Here is a 23,233-nt window from a genome sequence, read left to right as displayed (position 1 = left end):
GATAATTTAGAGAGGTAGGAGAGGTGAATGTTGAGATTGAGGGAAAAAGAATGTGTTTATGGTAGAGTATTGTAAGTGGCTTTTTTCCAGTACTAGTGTAAAACCTTAAATGAATACAAAATAAACCCATGCTGCTATTATCTTGGCCATGATTTGACTATTGGATCAAGATTAAAGAATGTTCACACATTGCTGAGCTGTTAAGTTCAGCACTGCTATTTAAGTAACTCTTCAGTTTACTCCCACGTAAGCTTATAGTCAAAGGTCTCTGCAAAGCATTTGATGGTAGAATTGGGAAATCATGAATGTTCTCATCTGTTTGTATCTTTGTAAGAGGAATACCAAGAAACAAACAAATATTGTGACTGTGAAATCCTTAATTTTAAGCATTTTGAGTTTGACTCTTTTGGGTGGAAAGCAATCCTAATATGCACAGTACAGTTCTTGTATTTTATCTGTTGTTATAGATACATTACATTGTGGTTTATTTTGGCAGGGAGCTTTGAGAAGTAAGAACCATGCATCAATAATTTAAGGCACCATCACAGCTGAAGCTTCAGTTAGTTATCTTTTTTTCTACCATGGCATCCCACGAGTCAAGAAAAGCAATGACATCAGTAAGAAGGAGAATATTTTTTGAAATGTCTCCAAAAATAAGTGCACAATTGTTACAATACAGCTTGACTTTATTTACTATGACAAAATCTATTTTTGTCACTTCGGTATTTTCATTATTAGTTGCTATTATCGTGTGACATAAGTGTTTCTTGATAGAATTTTGTGTTAGGAAAGCACTGAATCTTGGTTTTCATGAGTTCCGTTAAGGATATTCTTCACATGATCAAAATCAGCGCTGCCTTCTTTAATAGAGTAGCGAGTGCTACCCAAAAAAATCCTGAGCTCATACCAGGTTTGACACATTGAGTGACCTTGCAAAGGAGATGACATTCCCTTTCCTCATCTTGATTTTCCATCTGTAAAATGGGGTTAATAATTCTGACCTACAGAAGAAAAGCACATTAAAGCCATATATGCATTATTAGTAATTGAAGTTTGGTTCTCACTTTGGTGCTGTGTAATGCAATATGGATAGTGAATGTTGTTGACGTATTTTCTTAAAGACAGTCAGGTCACTATTAATACAGGGAGAAGAAGGCTTTGAATAGAAGACAGTTCCTTCTTTGAAGTGAACAGGCATAGGCTAAGTGCTGAGAAAGGGGCGTATTGTTCTTTTTTACACGAGTTACTCAAGCTCTGCATCTAGGGTTACACAGGAGAATAATACAGAGCCAAGGACCTAACTAAAAGTTCAATGACTTATCAAGAAAATAATCTAATATATCTGGCTTCTGTTTGTACTCATTTGGGTGCATCCTGCATATCTAGTGATAAGAACTATTTAAATAAATAGAAAAAAGGACGAAACCCTTGGCAAAGGCCCCAGTGGGCAATACATTTCATTACTTTTGAGGACAGGTACACACTACTGGCCAAGCAATGTCTCCCCTGGCAGGTTTCTGAAAACCTAAATCTTAAAATGACGAGGGAGCTAGAGTCATCCCCAGACATAAACCCTACCTCAGCATATTGTACGAAGATGTTATGGTGATTAACAGATGGGAGACAATGCTTGCTCTGCTGGGTTTGTGACAGAACTGTTTGTGAAGCAACAGTAATTAGATACGTGATTCTGATCGAGGCCCACACATAGCAAAGGATTTAAATGCGGGTACCTTTAGAGAATGTAAATAGGCTTGCTGAAATGCAATGCACTGCACTGAAAAAATAATTACCCTACCTCTCATGAACATTTATGTCAAAAGTATTTCCAGATCTCAAGAGCAACAAAAAGAAATAGATTGCTTCAAAGTGACCAAAGGATTAGTTGACATGCAGTGCACTGTTTACACAGAGCAAAAGTAAAGCAGGTAGTTATAATTCAAGCCCCCTGTGTACATCCAGTTCCCAGTGTTTCAAAATTGATGCTGACTTCCATAAACTGAAAGAGTTGGAATCTTCCTAGAAACTTCATAGTGCATTGTAGCTAGTCATAGAAAATAACTTTTGTAACAGTTTTCTCCAATATTTAGTCTGTGTGTATTAGTGATCATTAGGTTTGAGCTGAGATTATTCTTTACGGCTTATATTTGAATACTGGCAACATGCCCGCACATGTTTACACAAACAGATAAACAAAGCTGTTCAGGTGCTATTTAGACATTGCTGGGTTTTAGATTTTGCATTAATCAATTTAGAGAAATTATTGTTGCTTCAACAATAGATACAGTAATTGAATACATTCAATCCATTCCAGTACTGCCTAACATGACTTTTCTTCAGCCACTTTCCATTTATCTTCTTCAAGTAGCTATTACACTAAGCTTTCATAAAATAAAATTACGTGTGTTTCTTTTTTTTTTTTGTCTTTTTTTTTTTTTTGGTGTGGTAAATGTTTCTGTTAGAGTATCATTGTTAAAATAGGTGCGTAAGTGCCTATTTATCCATTTTGGTCGCCACTGCAAATTTCAGTCCATCTGAATGCATTTGTGTATTTCTTTTATGGTAATTCAGAGTAAATAAGTAAATTTTATACTATGTTAGATATTCATCCTATAGGTAGATAGTTTTTCTTTTCTCTATGAGCTTTCTGACCACTTTTAGTAATTACATACAGAAAATGAAGCAAAGCACTTTCTGATAAATTAGAATGCTGTGTGTTTGGCTAAGCATGAGTTTCTCTACTAAGACATATTTTTAAGTATAAAATTAATGTTAAACATTCATTAAAAAACTTTGGTTTCTTCCCAAATGTCCTCTATGCCTTTAAGTACATATATAATATAAATATTTACTACATTTTAAATTATAAAATATAATTAAAACAACAACCCAAGCCTTGTGGAAGTTGTTGATAAATACGTTGAGGACTCCAGAGACCTGATCCACTATAGGTAATTATGCACCTGAATAATATTAAATCTGAAAAGATGACAGCTATTTTAAATGCACGTTAGAATAAAGCAAAAAATACAAATGTGATGCAAGCATGAAGAGATGATACGTCACGGTGAGAAAGTGCCTTGTTTCAAGTATGGTCTCCAGCTTACGAACCTGCTTGTGAACATGTCTAGGAGTGAAGTCTCTGATTAGAACAACCAAAAACCTTGGAAACTTTCTAAAACGTGTCCAGCAAAGTCAGATAATTAGCTTTCCAAAGGAAAAATTAGTAGACTTACTGCCAAGTCTACCAACAGCATCTCTGAAAGCGATAGCGATGAACAGTCAGTTAGTGCACGTGCCACCCCCTATGTGAGACGTGCATCATATGTTTTTTGAATACATTTGTGGTTAACGCAAGAAATTTCTGTTAATCCTTTGGGCTATTTATATCCTTTTTTGCTGACTTGTTACAGTGTTTTAGACACCTTTACTGGTGTGTATAGTGCTTTCTATAACAGGATTTTATTGCAACTGGGGCCTTGTGTTAAACTGTGACACTATGAGCCACCAACACCAATGAGTGTTTATACATAATACTTTGTTACTGGAAAACATCCAAAAGGACAATAATAGAAATACCCAACTTGATTAATTTTGGTTCTAGAAATAGCAGAACAGAGAAAAAGCAAAGAAATGAAGGTGGTAGTAGTTCAAGTTTATATATAAAGAGTAGAGTCAAAATAGGATAAATGCTTTTACCTGAAGTCAGTGGAAACAAATTGACTGACTTAGGGACACACAAAAGCCTTGTGGCATACCTGGGAAATGACCAAAGCTCTCCAGAATCTTTGCTCAGTAACTGCACTTTGAGGCAATGCTCCTTCTCCAGCCTATGCTTTCTGAAGTTTCTTAGTGAGAGGTACAAGGGGAGAGAATTGCAAAGAAAGCGTGTTGAGATTTTTAACCTCTAATCTTTTTTTTTTTTTTTGGCCTCTTTTGAGGTAAAGAAATTAAGTTGTTTCTAAGTTGGCCAATTGACTATGTGTGAGGAGAGGGATGTATTTTATTTTTTTAGGTGTACTAGGACTTTCCACTTCGCTTGAAAGTATTTATGTTCTTACTGTGCTCGTTACTAGCCTAAGCCATGAAGTGCTGTTCATCTGTGTAAGCTGAGCATCAGACAATTTAAATGACGTGGTAAATATTTAAAAGAGAAATTTTAGATTACTTTTTGCAAATGGTCTTTTGGTCCAACGGACTTTGTGAAGCAGCCCTGTCTTAGTGAATGCAACTGAACCAAATTCATGCAGCAAAACCTTTTCAAAACATCTTTATTCTTTGCTAAATTCACATTTTATTCTTAGTCCAAGAAGGGCAGCTGCACACAGATGGCAGCCGTACTGTCCCTAATTTCACCTTGCAGGTCATGTCAGTAGAGAGCATGAGTGAACACAGAAACAGATCCTGTCCCATACTAAGAACCAGTCTCTCCGGAGCTCTTTGACTGTGCTGAGAAACCAGTGCTGCTGGGTGTACTGTACAGGCCTAAGACGCCTACTTTTTTGTACATCATTTGCTCACATACCAGAAGTAAATGTAACTTTAGTTTTTTGTTTGTTTGTTTTTAACTTTAGTTTTGGTTATTAAAATTATAAAATAAAAATAATATTTTTTAATTTTAGTGGTTTTTTTTTAGTATTTTTATTTATTGATTGTAATGAAGCTAATCGCTATTTAGCTGTTTTAGATATGGACTATGTTATGTTTATGATGGTATCCATATTACAAATGCAAATATCCATTGAAACAGATGCTAGAATCTTTAAAAGTGTGCTTCAGTAGTCCAATTTACCAAGGTTAATGTCTGTCAAATACTCTCCAGGGACTTACTTGCTTTCTGCCTGACATGGCAATCTGCCTCTCTCTGTCCTAGTGTTCTGGCATTTAAAAACCAGCACAAATGTTGGCACTAGCCTCCTTTTCTGTGGCTTCCTAAGTTCCTAACTCACTAGCTTGCAGTTGTGCCTATGTGCAAGAGTTTATGGGAAAACTAGGTGAAAATACTGTAATATAGGAAGAGCAATGAGTCAAGAGTGAGGACAGGAGTGAGTCTGGAAAAAGCTGGTAGGTCACATTCAGTTCTTTCTTTGCCCTTCCATACCAAATATTTGAGTCTGAAGTACCCTGTAAGATCTGAGAGTTAGCTGAAGGAGATGAGAATAATTGAGATGAAATGAAAAAAAAAAGGTTATTTGACCTATCTGCTTTTGTGAAGTTTTGTCCTGGTTATTAATTGGCAGCAGCTTTTACTTTATAGAAAGTAAGCTCTCCCAACCAGACAAAGCAAAAAGCCTCAAGCTTCTCTCAAGTGGAGAGTAGAATGGCAGAGCCAGAAATGAACTCATTTTGTTCGTTTTCACACCACTTTTACTTCAGCACTGAAACATAACAAGGATATGTAGAGATGTATGCTGCCGCAGGGAAAAAAACTTGACATTAGGCAGATTCATGTTGCAATCTATTTGAGGGTCACAGAAAATGTGAGCTGATTCATATTTCCCTGATAGTTAATTAGGTTTGTTGTGGGAGCAGGACCACTGTGTCAGAGAAATGTAAGTTGGAAAATATCTGCATTTACTTAACTAGTAAAATAACTGTGGTTGTTCTGTTCCTTTTCTTTAGATGTATGGCGGACTCCTCATGTCTGGCTTCTTGGTGTCCTGCCTTGAGTTTGCTGTCATTAATGTGTTTTGATTCTATCCTCTGCCTAGATATGAGTCCCAGACAGACAGACTGATATTCCCACTTCTCTTTCAGAGGCTTTGGTTGTTATTTTTCTTGTATGGAGATGAAGAAAAAAAATCTTTGTCAAAGAGCAGTAGAGGCTAACCTTATGGAAAATAAACAAAGTGTGGAAATTAATCCTACCTTGGAATATTTAAATTGCAATGAGAAAGCTTGTGGGCTGACATTCATGTTCAACATGAAATCCTCAAACCGTAAATCATAACAGTGTTTTTAATTCTTTCTCCATTAAAGACACATACGAAAACATGAATATCTTCCAGTGATATCCTGACTATGTTCATATGAGAGACTCTCTTCTAGATTAAACACTAGCCTAGAATAGCATTGAAATCATGGGAACAAGAATATACAGCTATCCTTTGAAGTGAGGGCAAGTGTAGACATTCCTTTTGTTCTTTGACAAAGTTTATTTGAAAACAATTAAACTATTAAAGCTAGAACAAGGGTTAAAAAAAGAAGTGTTCAATGAAAGCCATTATTTGCATACAGATGCGTTCCTCTTTGAATTATTTTCCAATGAGTATTTACTATTTTTTTTTTTGTACTTTCCACAGATAAGGGTTATCCTTAGTTCATTTTTGATGCAGTAACAAAACACACAGATTTCAGGAAAATACTTGATTTTTAATTTAGTGCTTTTCCATTTGTTGATGTTAAATCTTTTAAAAATGGGTTTCAAGAGCAGGGTGTATTCTATTCAAGTTTTTAAACGAAGGGCAAGAAATTACCATTGAAACAATTTTTCTCTCAAGTTTTCAATTGTCAAGGCTGGTATCAAGATAGATTTACATTGTTTTTATTTCATGTTTATTTGTTTAATGCAGTTGGAACTTTTATATTTCAGCCACTTCACTAAAGATAGAAAATTTAATTCTCATGATAAACCTAAATAAATAAAGTGTTATACTTGTATTTAAACACTAGCATTGGTAGTGGTGGCTAGACTCCAAATGTGGAATTAGTGAGTGTAAATGTATTCAGTTTGGGAAATGGAAAGAGAAGTTCATTTTTCAAAAAGTGGTGATTTCCTACCTAATAATGGGAAATTTTATTTAGGGTGTCCCAAGTGGAAAACCCACAGTCAGAAATACTTTTTCATTTTATGTCTGTCTCTCCAGATCACAGAAGAGACCCAAAAGGAAGAGTGCAACTTCTTCAGCTTTGCCAAAGACATCTGGGATTAGAGTATTGATGTTATACGTGGTATGGAGTGTCTCTAGGGCACAGAAGGTGAGGGCTTCGTATGCTGATTTATTTATTAACCCTGTATCTTAAATGCAATTGACAATTCTTTGGAAATTTTGATTTTAGTAAACATCAGGTTGTGTCAAAACAATCAAGAGTCAGCAACTCTACACTGCTTGAAAACTTGTATTACTGTTGGTCAAGCTTTGAGCACTCTTTTAGATATGGAAAACGTTTTAGAGTAAACATGGTCTTTGTAGAGATACCAATAGTTAAGGCCATTAAAACATGTAAAAGAATGTTTTAAATGTTCTTACATAGCTCTTTTTGCTATAAGAAGGGTTTTGAATCATGTATTTGAATCATGTCTTTGCACTACACCCATGACACAACTTCATCCTGAGTCAGCAGTTACTTAAATTCAACAAGCATTTTTCCTTTTGCAAGAAAGTAAACTCACATTTAAAGCCAGATGTGCTGAGGATGAGGGAGACGTGAGACTGTCTATGTAGTTAGATTCTAATTGGGAACTCTGAGAGGACATAAAGGGCTGTCGTGGTAGTTGTTTTAAACAGCTGTGTCTCAGAGCAAATCATGAGTATTATGGCAGCTTTAGATGCTGGGTTGAACTGATTCTTTGCTGCTGTGTAGTTATAGGAAAAAGTCTGGTGAGCTAACACAAATGCATTCATTAAAAAATCAGGATTTTTTCAAGATCATGCCTTGTAATGAAGATCTCACACAGCAACTGCAAAATTCATACTCCAAAGTAGACTACTGTACTATTGTACCTTTCTTTAGAAGACTTTCTCTTTTGCCAGCTCATGCTGCGGTTTACTTGTGTCATTAAATGCTAATTAATAATAAAGCCATGCCTTGCAAGTGTTTTCCATGTTTGGACTGGGTTTCAAGCCACAGGACAGTAAAAAACTGGAGGTGGCACTTTCTCTCTAGTGTTGCTGTACTGGAAATATTTGTGTCAGACATTGTTAAGTGATTTAACTGACTTTAATATGCAGAAGTGAGCTCTATTTTCAACTGCTCTACTATTCATAAAATATTCCTTAACAATCAAGAATGCTGATCACCTGTTTTGTTGTTTTCCCATGATAAAGTAGGTTTCTCATCAGAAATAATGTTACAGATTGGCGCAAATCAAATATACTTGATGTCTTACGTTCTTCTTGCTGCGTGCAAACTGAACACAGATGTGAACTGTAGGAAGGTGGCCAGTTTTTCTGTCAATTTGGCAGGCACTCTATGGAAAGCCTTACAGTAGCTGGCAGTTTTGGGGACTTTGAAAAGGTCAGCTATGCTTTTATTACATAAATGTGTATAGCATTAACCTTAATAAGATTTTTCTTTTTCCTCCTCAACTACTGTTTTAATTTGGAGTGAAGAGAAAGTAGAGACTTCTTTGCTAGTTTATTCCTTCCTTTTTTTTTTTCTTTTTTTAAATCTATGCCTCACTTTTGTTAAGTTACAAATGATATTTTACATTTTTATAAAACAAAACCATATCTGATTTTCTGCAGTTTACTGAGAAGACATCAACAGAATTGAAATGTAAATTAGCACAAAAAATTGAGAAATATGCTGAGGGGTTTAATGGCATTTGTATCACAATAAAACCAAGTAACGTGTATAGATTTGCAGTGTAGCAAAATGTTCTGCACAAATTCGATGCACACAAAGTCATCTGCATGGAGTTACATGTCTTCATGTCTTTAATATTTTTTTCAATTCAGTAATGGTAATAGTACAAATTTGGAGGTGGTACACTTTTCTTCAGGGAAGTTGTTGGGGATAAAATGCATTGTGGTTGAATGTGCCAAGAGCTGTGTGCAGAAAGGATTGGTGTTTAAAATCAATAAACAGCACTTAGTTTAAACCACTAATGATCTACATACATGCTTCAGGAAAGTTTGTTATGTTATAGCAAGTTGTTGGAACAACTTGTGGGTACGCCTGTGTGTACAGTAGACCACAGTCTTGTTATTTTTCTCTCTTTTTCAAAGTAAAGCATACACCAATATAAAAATGTTTAAATAACATTGAAACACATCTGCACAGAAAACAATACTTATATTTTTTCTTCTTTATAAATTATCCTGTTGAAAACTCTAGTAGTGGTTGAAATAACCATGAGAAAGGAGTAGTTACAGGCAAGTATCTAAAATATACCGATATAAAGGATGCATGTTTGCACTTTTGTTCTGAACACATATGCAACTGGTTAGATTGCACGGGGAACTATTGCCAGTGAAACATAAGCAATGCTTGAGTTCTCAGATAAAATTTTAAAGTTTTTAATCTCAAGCCATCCATGAAATACTTTCTTTCACCAAAATAATAGTGATAAAATACAACCTGCAAAAACCAAACAAAAACCACAAACAAATAAAACCACAAACAAACAACAACAACAAAACAACAAAAAACTCCCCTACTTAATTCTGTGCTTGAATCAGTTTCTTGACATTTCATGGCTATAATATCTGGCTATAATCATCATCAGCTCCAGGGCCCCTCAAGTGTGTGTGTATGTTTATTTTTGTGTGGATGTGCGCAGATAAAATAACAAGGCTTACTATTTGAAAGAGGTAAGCAGTAAGAAGTGAGAGGGATTGTTTGTCAAGATATGGAGCCTGTAAGTAATGAGATGAAAATGGAAAGAAAAAAAAAAAGGGAAGACTGAGTTCCAGAAAAAAAAAAAAACTCAGAAGTTTTAAACGATGGAGTTGAAGAACATTGGAACTGATGAATGCCACATAGTTCAGGACATTTAGAACTCAACAGGCCTAAGTATTAGTAAAAAGTCTTCAGGAAACAGTACAGTCATGGAGGACACATTCTGGTAATATAATTAAGATCTCATGTGTTTCCAGCATCGTTGTTTCACAGTTTCCTGGAGCTTCTCTGTTTTGGGTTTTGCAATTGTAGGTCTTTTTTGGCTGCAGACACAGCAACTGATGCCTTCTGTCTTAAGACCAAGCTCATTTTTCTTCTTCACCTTGCCCTTCTGGTATTTTTTTTCCATTTTGATGGTAAGAGGCTCCAGAGTATTCTAAGCCTTCAAAGAACTCTGTCACTACTATTGCATTTAGTACAAGGTAGAGCTTGATGGGGAGTCTGAGATTTCTTCTAGGAACATTAGCATTTGTATATTATTATTATGTATAGAGCTAGGATGAATTTCACAGCTATTATTCATAACAATAGAGATCTACCATTCCATTAACAGTCCCACTGAAACTGCAGAGTTACTCATAGAAAAGTAGCAGATATAAAGCATAAATCTTTTTCCTTTTAAAAAAAGGAAAAAAATGGCATTTTGTTTTGTTGAACAAAATCTGGAACAATTGTGTTTTTGTTGAAAAATTCTTTAATTAAGACTGATTTAAATTTAAACTCACATTTGTACTTGGTTATTAAAATATATCTGATGACCTTTCTCATTTCTAAACCAAATGGATTTAAAGCCAATTATCTTGTGAGCCTCCACAGTTGCAGTTGAACATAACAGAACAATATGAGCTCCCTCGTGTGGTCGAAAGCCACTTCTCATTCACAAAACTGAATGAGAGTACCTTTAACAAAGTGGCTAAAATATTTTGCAAGGTTCTTATGTAATTCTTGGACTTTATTAAGGAATAACTTCCTGATGTCCCACAGTATTAGGGGAAGGAGAGGTTTAGAAGCATGTCAGAAAGAGGGACAGGACTGACAACAATTCTCACTATAATGCGGAAGCTTGTCTAATTACATCGTATTTTAAATCCTGTGTAACGATGCCAGATATGTAAGTGGAGATCTTTAGTCTAACAGAACATGCTTCTTGGCCATTAACAACAAGATAAGAAGCATGTTTTCATTAAGATGGAAAGAGTATTTAAACAACTTCTGGGCTGACAGACACTGCAAAATAAGCTACTCATTGTAGGCACTTAATAAAGACTGAAAATTCTTAGAAAACTGTGGAGAAAAACAGTCTTCCCACACAAAAATAATAGGCAGGAAGTGACAATTTCATCAGTAGTATTATTTTACAGGTTTGCAGCCCAGAGTCTGCTTATAGTTGTTGCTTGTTTACCAAGATTACTTTTGCTCCTATTAATGAATCAGATAAAAAGCAAGTATAGTGACACTGAAATTGGGGTTTATTTAGTCTGTACTTGATAATCTTCCTTGAGGAAGTTTATTTTGTGTAGTTCTTACCCTATGTTTACAAAACACTACAAAACTAGAAACTCTAGACTTACTTGAATTAAAATAGCATAGGAAGGCATGAACTCCTCTGTCAAATAGATACTTTGCTTTCTAGTCTGTGGTTTCTATTTTTAAATGGCTAAGTTGTTTATTTATTGAAAAATGTTTGTCAGCTGGAAGAGCAATTGCGAGACATGGTTCTGTTTTGTCTGATGCAATGATTATAGATGCAATAGTTATAACGACATCTTAAATAGTTTAATTTGGATAGTCCTTTTAACAATTTTAGATCACAATGGGAAATACCATTCATCAGTTTTCGCATAATATTATCAAGTTATTGTAAAAGAGTTAAGAGATCACAATTCTGTAGTTTGTGTGCTAACTTTAGTTTATTTGGGAATTAGTCAATGGAAAATCAAGTCTGAAGGTAAATCTGGAGCATCCACTCTTTTCCAACTCCTGAAACACAACTCTCCCGAAAGGAGTTGTATGTAGAGAACGTGACAATACATCTGCTCAATGTTGAATAAGAGAGAAACGACTGGAATTGTTCATTAATCTTTTGCCAAATGCCATTTTTTTTGGCAGAAAACAAAAATTGCACAAGAACTAGGGATCTTAGAAAGAACTGAAGAATAATCTGAGTCGGGGAAGGGATTTGGAAGACTTCATCTAGAAAATTGAATTTATGCACTATTATAATTCAGTTGAAAGCATGATGGTATAATAACTTTGCTCTAGAACAGATTCTCTTGCAAGTGAACATGCATTTGATTGTATTTAGGAACAATTCAAGCCATACTTTCAAAAGTTATTTGCTGGATTTTTGTTTTGGTGGGAAGACTTTTAACAGCACTGACTGCATGGAGATTAAACTAGCAGTAGCAAACATTTCTATTAAAAGAAGAAAACAAAACTTGGGAGTGTCTATTCATAGACACAAACCTGTTATCATCATCTGAGAATTAACCTTAAACAGGGAAAAGATGGGGACAAATGAAAAGCTCTGCTTTCTGGAGTGCAAATAACTTATCAAGCTGCAGAAGTGAACATTTTCAGCATTTATCAGATTGTTCTATTCTTTGAAATGCTTAAACCTTTTGTCAATCACTTTTGAGCCCACTTGTTTAGTTTTCAAACATTCTCTAGCATACCTGCAGGAGAAGAACTTTAAGAAATGGTGATTTCCTTTAAAGCATAGTTTACTTTAAGAAGCATTGTCCAATCCGTGTGTGATTATAAACTTTAGAGGAAAATAGGATGATAAAAGTTTAGGTGGAGAGATCCATTGGTGAACATATTGATTTTTATGACTTCTTAATTAGAAAGTGATAACATTGTGGCTTTCCTAGAAAAACAGTTTTGATACTATACAATTACTTTACTAATTTACACTTATTTTTCTTGCTTTTTCCCCATTTGTTATTTTGCTTTCTTTCTTACACTATTCACTTCATTTGGTTGTTTTTGTCCTTTTTTTTCTTGCTCTTTCTTCCTTAACTACCACACCATATGAAGCCAGAGAAAACCTCACTAGCTCATAGCGTTGCTTAGCAATGTCATGCATCTCTTGTTGTCTGTTGTGAAGCCATGGTATCCTGGTCTTTCAACAAAGATTGCTACATCACTGCTTTGCTATAGGTGCAATTTTTTCCCTGAGATTTCTGATAAGAGATGATGTGTCTAGACAGCATACATAAGAGATTACCTTCTAACCATTGTAATATAATTAGACCAAGCCATACCAAAGCTCCCCAAGATTTCATGTTTAAAAGGTCAACAGCTTTTATTCCATATTTCAAAGATAAGCACCTTACATTGTGCTTAATATGTAGAGCTGTGCCTGAAAGTAAAGGAACTTCAAAAGATTTCTCCTTCTATTATATCATTCAAAATAGACATTTGATACTGTAATACATCCATTTTAACTTCTGTGATTCATGGAGATAGAGATAAAAATAGGTCAGCTATGCCCCTACTGGTACAGGATTATTCCCTGAAATATATTTTTAAAGTCCGAAGTAGATTTAACTATCTCAAGTGAGGATTTACATTTATTAAACTGGAGGGCTGTTCGTTGGTGGTCTAATACATTATCATTTATTATTTGTATTATGGCAGCAATTGGAGAGCTCAACTGAAATTAGGATCCCACTGTGCAAGGTTTTCTATGAACATATAGCAAGAAGTAATTTTACCCCTGAAGGGTTTACAGTCTAAATAGATGAAACAAAGAATGAGAAAGTGGCTGTACCACTATCCCTGTTTTAGTAAAGCACAACTGGAGCAAGGAGAGATGAGCCACTTTGGGGCATGCTGATGTGATATGTATAGCAGACCTGGTATGGGAGTCCAAAACTGCTGTGTTCTAGCCTTGTGCCTAGCCTAGAAACCTATCTTTGAATTGATTGAAGTCAGCTGACCTGGGAGGATTTGTCTAATAGATTTTTTTTTTCTCTAATCTGTTGCCTCTTCTGGGATTTATAAATTTCACCAGATTACTCTGAATTGTGCAATTCCCAATAGTAAATAGCCCTACTCATTGACTAGAACAGTCAAACATCTGAAGCAACTTATCAGATAACATACTTTTTCTATATCTCCCTGTATTTTTCACCAAACTGTACTTGTTTTTTCCTTTTATTTTTTCCCTCTCTCTACCAGCGGCTCTTCTCTGAGTTCATTATGTCTTTCTTTATCTTTCTAATTCCAAATTCCCAGAATTGAATGCAGTGTCACTGACAGTTCTGCCAAAGTTCTACAAAACAACTAACTTGGCTTTAGTGTTTCCAAGTAATCATTTTCTCACGTATTCTGTAACTGGAAATATTTCTCTTTGCAAATATTTCTCTGCCTTGTAAAGACCAGTAAGGCAAATCTAAGCTAAAATAATGCAGCATGATTCCAAACAGCTTAGTGTTATAAAACTAGCATGTCAAGTTTGCAGACTTTTAAAAACAAATGTATTTCCTCTGATTTTTTTGGCCAACATAGTTGAAAGCATCTATTCAGTACTACTGATGAGTCTTGTTTTGCTGATGTGTTTTGTTTGTTAGGCTTTTCTAGCAGGATGCTGATGCATTCTGGGACATGGTGATCTGTATCATCGCTTGTCTGACACTGGATTTTGAGACACATAAAAAGTTCCTCATTAAACACATCTGAGAATGTAATTTCAAAACCAAATAGGCAGTGTTATGCATGTTCTTTCTGTGGTAATTGATGGAGAAGTAAGGGTTTACCAACATCATGTTTATTATTCTATCTGGAAAAGCTGGACAAAAATTGAATTGGGAATATATACTGAGAACCCAGTTTGTGTGCTGAATTTCCTCAGACCTGACCTACAAAAAAGCTGAGCTGAGTGATGTCTGTTCAGGTTTGGCTCTTTTATTGTCATTTCTTGGTTTTTCCATGTTGTGCTTGATCCCCTCAGTTGACCACTGTGCGAAGTTGCTGAACATGCTTTTCATCAAGGAGTGATGGCCTGCATTTACAGATCTAATATGGTAGTGGCAATAAGGGACAGCTACTGTTACTGCCACCTGGATAAGGGGAGTGGTCAAGGAATTAACTGTTTCTGAGGTTAATTCTCACTATGATTTAGTCCTCTCAGTTTGAGGGACATTTCATAAAACAGACATTTCATTGGCAATTGTTGATTTTACTTAGAGAAATGCCATCAGTCAATGCAATATTTTTTTAAAAATAATATTAAAAAATAAACATTTTTTATATTATAGTGCAGAGGATTTAATGTATACTACCCAGCTCTTTTTATCTTCAAATCATCTACACTCCCTCTGCCCTTTCTTTCAAAGCATTCTGTAAACTCGTTTTTCACAGTTCCTAAGCTTTCAGAATAGAACCAAGGACTTACCATTATTAGATTTGATATACAAATTAAAATTGTCATGTTTTGCTTTTGTTGTATATACCAAATCTCAATAAACAGAATTAATGTCTAGTAAATACAGTTTTCTGGATGTAAAAAAAAAGGGGGGGGGGGAGAAATCATAATTATTTGGAAAAATAATCAGAAGATTTCCTTAGGATACTCCTAATAGAAACCTTTAACATAAAAATTTTGGAATACAGGCTTTCAATTTCTAACTAGCTTTAGCAGTAACAAAAGAAACTAACAAGACATGGAACAGAACATCTCTTTTGACGTATTCCTGACCCTATTACATACGCTTACTACGCACTATCCTTTTTTCCTCATTGATTGCTGAAAATACTTCCAGCATCCTCTCCCACAGTGTATTCTTTTGGAGGTGGCAATGCTGTGAAATAGAATCTATTCATGTCTTTTTTTTTTTTTTTAAATAAATCTCTTCTCAATTTGGACTAAAACATATCTACCCCCTCTCACCCAACCAACAATGTATTTTCTGATTTAACAGTAGACAACAGGAGAGAAAATGGCAGCAGATTTCAATATGTTAGTAGCAGAAAGAATGCTAACAGCTCACTATTTGGGGGAAAAATAGAAGCCAGTGTCTTCAGGCTTAGACATCTGCTTCATACAATTTGCCAAGAAATACCATAGCTGTGAGCTCTAGTAACATTAATTAACATAATATAGCTAATATTGGAGAGAAGTGATTGTTTTAAAAGATTACAGAAAATAAATATTGTATGCATATCTCGTGTTCTCATTATTCTCCTTCACAACTGCCACTTGTTATCATGTTTGATTGGCTCATCACTGATGATGCTATCCTGATGCTATGCTGCATCCTCTTCATCTATAACAAACTACTGAAAGGCAATTAATGCTGTGAGGCACACTTACCAGCCACTAACGCAAACTTTTGTTCTACAGCATACTTGTTTGTTGTTCTGTCAGCTTTAGCCCAGACCATGATGCCCTCCAGCCAGCAGTCAATCCGTGACTAACACAACACAACCGTTGTACCAACTTTGCGAGTTAAGCAAGGAAGTGATTGGTTTTGACTGTATTTTAGTTCCTTATTCTCTTTACTCTGCCTGTGATAGAAGGCTTGCAATTTAGGATGGTCCTAGAACAGCTGCTGTGTGCAGAGCTCAGCCACTGAACAGGAAGAAGGTGCAGATTCAAAAATTAATGTACAAGATTTATTATGGGTTGGCTCTTATTCTTAGAGTGCCTGATTTTCCTGCTCTTCTCATTCCTGGAGTAGTATTTCAGATGCAAAACAAGTAAGAATGCTATAGTTGAGGTATGCACAGTAGAGTCTAGTTTATTGTAGTTTATTCTTGCCACATTATATTCCATGTCTTCCTCTTCCACCCCTTGTATGTGGGTGTATAATCTGTCTAGTTCAGACAGTCCATGTGTCTGCCTTACATTGCTCCCCATAATCCTGTTTTACGGGTTAGTCAGATTTTAAGGGTTAGTTTAGAAATTTAATGTGGTGACTTACTTTGGTACTTTTTAGTTTTCTAAGCACATTGATAGTGCATAAAGATCATAATGATAAAATCAAATAGAATCTGCACGGAGGCCCTGAAAATCTGAAGAGCCTATGTTTATTGAAAACAATGGAAAACATGTTTTATTTCTTTTAATCTTGTATTTTATAGTCTAAATCTTAATCCTAATCTGAAAAAAAAAAATGTAATCACAACAATTATTTTCAATAGCCAGCAAATACTGCAACAACAACAAAACCCTGCTTGATAATCTCACTGGATAGCTTTTTTTTTTTTTCCCTTGCAGTAATACGTCATTGTTTTAATTATTATTCTTCAAATATAGCGAGGTTGTTATATTGCTGTTTTATCTCACATAGAATGTGGGAAACTTCAAATATTGCAGCACGTGGGTTAAACTCAGATCAAAGGGAGATATATTTTTTTTCAGCAGGGTTTCAAAATGTGTATGATCTGTCATACATAAGTCAGAGTTTTCACCATGTAAAAATGTTAAATTTGACAGCAATATTAGAAAAGCACTCTGTTTATATAAGGACATATTTTTATTTATATAAAAGCTAGACCACTAGTTTTAAGCTGATTAAACACTTTTATGGAGTCTACCTTCCTGTGTAGACCTACTCAAGGTTACAGTTCTGTGCTACAGCTGAGCTAATGTAAAACTGTGCTGTTATCAAAATGGTGAGTGGGCTCACCTGGCTGCTGCTTGATCAGGTGGAAGGAAAACAAGAGAAGTGCACAGAGAGAACTGGGCTGGAGAAGGATGTCATTCCTTAAACACAGTGAGCTTTGGATAAGTTGAATTTTAACATTCTTATTCTGATGTGGGGGTGCTGGTTTCATTCTGCTTGTTCCTTGAAACCTTCCTGTGTGGCACAGGAAAAACAATCCCTGGTCAGAATTATAGTTTTTATCTGATTTTGTGCTTCTGTTGGTCAGAATAGCAAGTCTTTTTCAGTAGTTTAAGGTCTAATATTGCTTACAACTTGTTACTAACAGGGCTAAAGAATTAGTACAAGGTATTGGCAGAGGTGGTAATACAGTTTCTTGTAACCACCAAAATGAGAGAGAAAGAATGGTCCTAAGACTAGTGGGTTTGGAAGTGACGAAGTGTTGGCCATGCTACAGTTTTTCTGTGTTGATGCAGACAAATATGCTGTATTTTTCTCCATTTCTGTATTACTGATGATTTTGTGAAACATCACATAATAGGACCCTCATTAAACTAAAGAGAATGTTGTCTAGGCTGTTTTTCTGAATAATTAGAAGGACAAGCTAAGCATTTTATTTCCAAATGTGTGCCTGTAAAAGGAGTATTTGTGTATCTATATCTTTTACCACAAATAGTGATGATATGTGAAATGCATTGGAAAAATAAACCATAGGGCATGTAAGCTATATTAATGGATTTGAATGAAAGAAGAACGTCTCCTGTGAGTCCCATTATCTGCCCTCCCCCTACCAAAAAAAAAAAAAAAGAACCTGTAAAAAGCTGTAGTTCATTTTGTACATAGTGGTTCTGGTGGAAATAGAAAAATAGCAGCCATGATGTCTTCCTGATGTCTTACTGGTCATGTTATAAATCATTAGATGGAATTTGCCATTCTCACTAATATAATTAAGTTGCATTTGGACATCTTATTACATGAAGACGTGCAACTGAGTGGGATTTGTTGGGAGTCTTTGCAGTTAGCTCACACAAAGAAGTTGTTTCTCTTTTGGCCCATCATCAGGTCTGAGTATAGTGTCAGACATCTGATTAACAGAAAATCATAGGCTTGCTGAATCATTTGATATTTCTTGGAGAATAAAGGGGACTATAAAGTAGAATATGAATTATTCATATACAGAACTATCCGAAGTCATTTTCTGATGATGTGATTCCCCCCCCCCTTTCAGAACTGAACTTTTCTTTTAAAAGCCAATGTGATAAAAGTGCATTTCTGTAGTGCAGCAACGTCTTCCTTTTCAAATGTTTATCTTATAAAGTAAAAGTGTCACAAATGTTGAAAATAGGCAGAAGAGAGACAAAAATAAATTGGAGTTTCTTTAACACGGGGAACTGTGGGGTGTGAAAATAAACTGACTTGTTATTTCAGGAGATTTAGTCATGACAGCAGAAAACTATACTTTCAGTGGAGGGTACAGCTAATTTTTAAGAGCATCACCCTGTCACAAAATGTAAACTGAGAACTTGGCACGGTATTTCCTTCCGCAGAGTGCTGGGGAGGAGATGAAAAATAGAATCCTCCCCAGTCTGCTTCATTGCCACGACTACGTTTAATGGGCTGTGCTGGGGTGCGAAGAAATACGGTCTGGAAAATTTTGCTCTAGTGGTTTAACATGTTGTAGTCCCGAGTGTGTTTTCTGCTGACTGTCTCATCTCTAGGTTACCATCTCCATTTCAGTGTTAGCAGACAGAAAAGCTTAAGCAGATCAAGTCTGTTACTACCCTTACACTTCCTACTTTCCAGCCTCTCCCTGATTTTTGGGTTGATGCAGCCTCGTTTCAACCCTTTTTACTGTTATGATGTGAGGTGCTTATGCACAATAGAGGCTTGAGCCTCCTGAACCTGGTTCCTGGCAACCAGCAGAAATTATCTCTGGAGAAAAATTATAATCTTGTTTTGTGATACCAAGTGTGATGGAATAGGTTTTTCTGATGAATTAGCTGAGCAGTCTGGGAATACGAGGGTGATGGAATGAATCTGCTTCTTCACTTCTGTTTAAGAGGGCTGTAGGCAGAAAAAGGTGCCATCTTGACTTTTGGAATGGTGCAACGTCAGGTGAGGATTACTGGTGAAAAACTGGTACCTGGATAAAAGCAGCAGAAGGAGCACGTGTATGGGGAGAAGGTGGTTTGGGACAACTACCCTTGAAGCTGTCAGGAAGATGATACATAAAAGCCCTGTGAGTGGGTCACACTCCTGCACCTGTGACCTGTTGCTTGTACGTGCTGAACTGGTTTGGTAGCTCGTGTTCTCTGAAACATGGGATCTGAGTCCTTCATTTCTCTCATCCTCTATAAAATAATTGTTTCTTACTGGTGCTTTTTGTGCACTCAAATGTTATACCACTTTGCTGTGTAGATTCTAATTGTACTCATTCCATTCTCTTACAAATTCCATTCTCATAATATTCTTGCAGTTAACTTAGTATAAACATACTTTTTGTAGTACAGCCTATTCCCATGTGGAAAGGAGAAAAGGCACCGTGGGCAATGTAAGCGACCATTAAAGCAATTCCGCAGTATCTGCACTGGGGCAGTACTATGTTGTGCCTGTCTCATTCAGGGATGTAATGCCTTAACCTAACAGTTATAAGAAAAATGATGACTAACTCCTGGAATCCAATTTTAAAAAATCAGCAACAGTATAACACTTAAGTGAGTGATAATAGAGACTTGGAAGGGGCTTGAGTGAAAGGCATTGCGCTGGCAGTGCCTGCAGCGCTTTCTACTGAAGTGGTAGTACAAAAAGCATGTGAGAAGGCATCACAGCACCCTGTAAAAAGTAATTGGAAACAGGTGTGTAAGTACAAGAAAAATGTTTAGGTTGACTTGTGGTTCATTTGTTTCTAATAGTAACAAAAGATTTCTCTAGTAACTTTCCTGAAACTGGATTCTCATATAAAACTTAGGAGTTTTATATATACGTATGCATTTCATTTTGCATTATTAGTCAGAAGCCTCTGGAAAGAGTTAGAAAACATAAAACAACTTTTGCCGTGATCAGGGGAATTTTTAACCCTTTGGGGAAAACAGCAGAATACAGAAAGACAAGTCCTGCTTTCAGGGGGAGAAAAGATAAACAAGAGAGCAGAAGGTACTCAAGTTTTTGTTGTTGTGTGTTTTTTTTTTTTTTAATTTGGTCTATTGATAAAAAGCTCAAAGGCTGCTTGGCAGTGACCTCAGTCCTTTCAGTCCTTTTCATATGACCAGGGGAATGCAGGAGGGAAGCTAAAGCTTGCGTTTAGTCAGTGATCTGTGAATAACCCGCAGTCCCTTAATGACGTGAGAGGAGCCTCCAAAGGGAGACAGTGAGTCAGAGAGAAGGAGGCACAGAGATTGCTTGAACAGCCATTAGCACGTCATTGGTAATCCCAGCGCCACCTTTCACATCCCTGGCATTTGTCTCAATGCACTCTACTGAAGGCTGGTACTATGTTTTATTTAAGGCTTTTTCACTGCTTTCTGGAGATGTGTGTGTTACTGTAGCCTGACTGATTGGTTGTCTGTTATGTTTACTAACACTCTGAGATCCTGCAAGAGAGGGGAATCTGTGGAATTTCTTCCACAGCTGAATACCCCTGGAATGAATCTGTATTTTATCAGACACAAGGAACTGAACCGGTTTCAAAATAATATGTAAAGGAAAGCGAGTCTTTTATAGAACATTTAAGTTGCCCCACTCCAGAACAGAAAGTTACCTTGATGTAGTATGACCTAGCATTTCTTCTGCCTTTTTGTTGTCATCTAGAAAGAGTCTTGTGATAATATGTATGTATATAATGATGAGGAATGCTAATCTTGTATGCTTTGCATCTCTGTTGAGCACTTGTGTTCATCTAAATAGCTGCGTAGAAGCTGGACAAAAGAAAGACCAAGACAAAAGCTTTTTGGAGGAATAAAGACACTGTAGGCATATGCTGCTGCTTCTTTCAGAATAAATGTATTATTTGGGAGTAAAAAGTGACAACAGCAAGGCAAGTTGCCACAGTCCGAGCAGAGGTAAGGGGGCTCTTTCTAGAGGTGAAGTTTATGATGTGGTTTTGTGACTGTTTAAGGTCAATCAGAGCTGTGGCTCACACAATCCTCTCCTCTCGCCAACCCTCCATCCCTCTTCTGTGCTTCTGACGATGTTCTAACTTGATTCAGCTTTCCATTTAGTCACTGCTTCAGTGGTTGACCCTTAGGAAGTACTCTTCTTAGTTACTCGGTTTCTTCTTTTGTCAAATGCCACATTAGTAATCACAAAGATAACATGACTATCATGCACCTGAATCTTAAAATAATAAAGCTATTTTCACCTCTTAGATTTTTACAGTTTCAAAAGTCCCTTTGCACTCTTTAGTTTTCTTTTGCAGACAAAAACAAACAAACAAAAAAAACATAGTAACACCCATCGTATTTCAACCAAATACTTTGGCTGTAGTCTTTTTAAATTTTTATGACTCCTCTGCTGTAGTGTTGCTGAGGAGATGCTTGCTGCCCTTAGCGAAGTCTTCCTTGAACTACATTTCCTATGATCCTTGGCAGGTGACAGTTCTCATCATACGCTGGTCTTCTAGTGTTTGAGAGTGGCTGTGTTGTGTGAAAGGAGAGAACATCCGAGCTGGGAAGCATAAGGCACTGTAGTAACATCAGCAAATAAAATATTCAAATTTATGCGACAAAATCTGAGGTTTTAGTAGGAAGACATTCCATTTTCTAGCCACTCTACTTTCTCCACAGAAGATAAATATAACTATGATACTTTCTCTAAGAGAAACAACTGAGCATTTCCTCCCCAAAGGGAGCGAATACCAGAATTTCTGCTAATAAAAGCTGCAGAAGTTTGGAAAAAGTATGGAAGCCTTCATAAGGAATAACATTAAGCATGTCTGCTCTCTCCCTAAGGGACTATTCTGACAGTTGGATATCAACTTACGAGTTTCCTTTCTACTGTTTCAGTATTCAGAATATTAGCTGAGGAGACGATGATGTAGGAACAACTGTAGCAGCTATATGCTACCAAAGGATTCCTCTGTGCTGAACAACAGAATAGCTTTAGTGATAACACTGGTCGTACAACACTAGAAAAAGTATCTTGCTTGTTATATTAAAGAGGCACCTCTTCCTGCAAGTATTATCACTTTTGCATGACACACATTCTTCCTCTTATAGTTGAAAGAGATTCTAAAAATCTTATTTTTTTCTTTTTATCATGAGTCAAAATTGCTAATTTAATGTGTATGAAGAACTTGGATTATCCAGCATGTGCTAAACATAGCTACTGAACATTTGCCACATGTCAGAACTTTGCAAATGTTGTTTGTGGAATTATTTATATTGACTACATTGGAAACATGGGTGATTAGCGATGATTACCACAGTAGTTAGTGAAGACTTACAGATGGAACTCCCACTATCCTTTATGGACAGAATTTCTTGATATGTATAAGCTTAAGTTTGGCATTCAGTGAGTCTTTTAAAGGATGGCAACCAAGAAAAGCAAAAGTGGGCATAATGTGGCGTTCAGAACAGCAGGTATAAATATGGCCTGATAAAGAAATGAGAAAGTCTGTAAATTTATTGTCACTTGGTACGTGTGGGCTTCCATTAACTTCGAGTGACTTATTCTTGACTATGAGTGTAGCACCTTTGTTTTTTGCAAAGTCAAGTGGCGATCATGGTTCTCTCCCTGTGTTGGGAGAATTAATTAGTTAATGTTAATATTTGGCTGTTGAAAAACCTCAAGGATGATGTATGTTCTTAAAGTAGTCCTGGTACACTGAATTCTACAACATTTTGTAGTACCTCTGGGGAAAGTGCTGCTATACAACACAGCGTTTCTGGTCATCTGCTGTGATTGTAGAATGTTCTGGGATGTACAAGAACTTTGTGGTGCCAAGAGAAGGTGCAAAATGTTACAACAGAAAATAGGTTGTTTTGCACTATGGCAAAATT

The 23,233-nt window shown here is 36.1% G+C and overlaps 1 long non-coding RNA gene across 6 annotated transcripts in view; it reads left to right on the top strand.

Moving 5' to 3' along the window:
- LOC126913325 (uncharacterized) overlaps nt 1-23,233 on the top strand; it is a 204,964-nt gene that overhangs the window by 12,967 nt on the left and 168,764 nt on the right. For 5 of the 6 annotated variants that reach the window (XR_007708366.1, XR_007708365.1, XR_007708367.1 and 2 more), the window contains one exon: nt 6,867-6,978. The exons of the other annotated variant lie outside the window; for it this stretch is intronic. This is a non-coding gene — a long non-coding RNA (uncharacterized LOC126913325). The remainder of the gene's footprint in view (nt 1-6,866; nt 6,979-23,233) is intronic. 6 annotated transcript variants of the gene reach the window in all.

The sequence above is a fragment of the Cygnus atratus genome, chromosome 5, assembly GCF_013377495.2.
Source record: "Cygnus atratus isolate AKBS03 ecotype Queensland, Australia chromosome 5, CAtr_DNAZoo_HiC_assembly, whole genome shotgun sequence".
In the NCBI taxonomy this organism is placed as follows: Eukaryota; Metazoa; Chordata; class Aves; order Anseriformes; family Anatidae; genus Cygnus; species Cygnus atratus.
The sequence above is the reverse complement of the archived record's forward strand: the minus strand, read 5'-3'. Positions and strand labels throughout refer to the sequence as shown.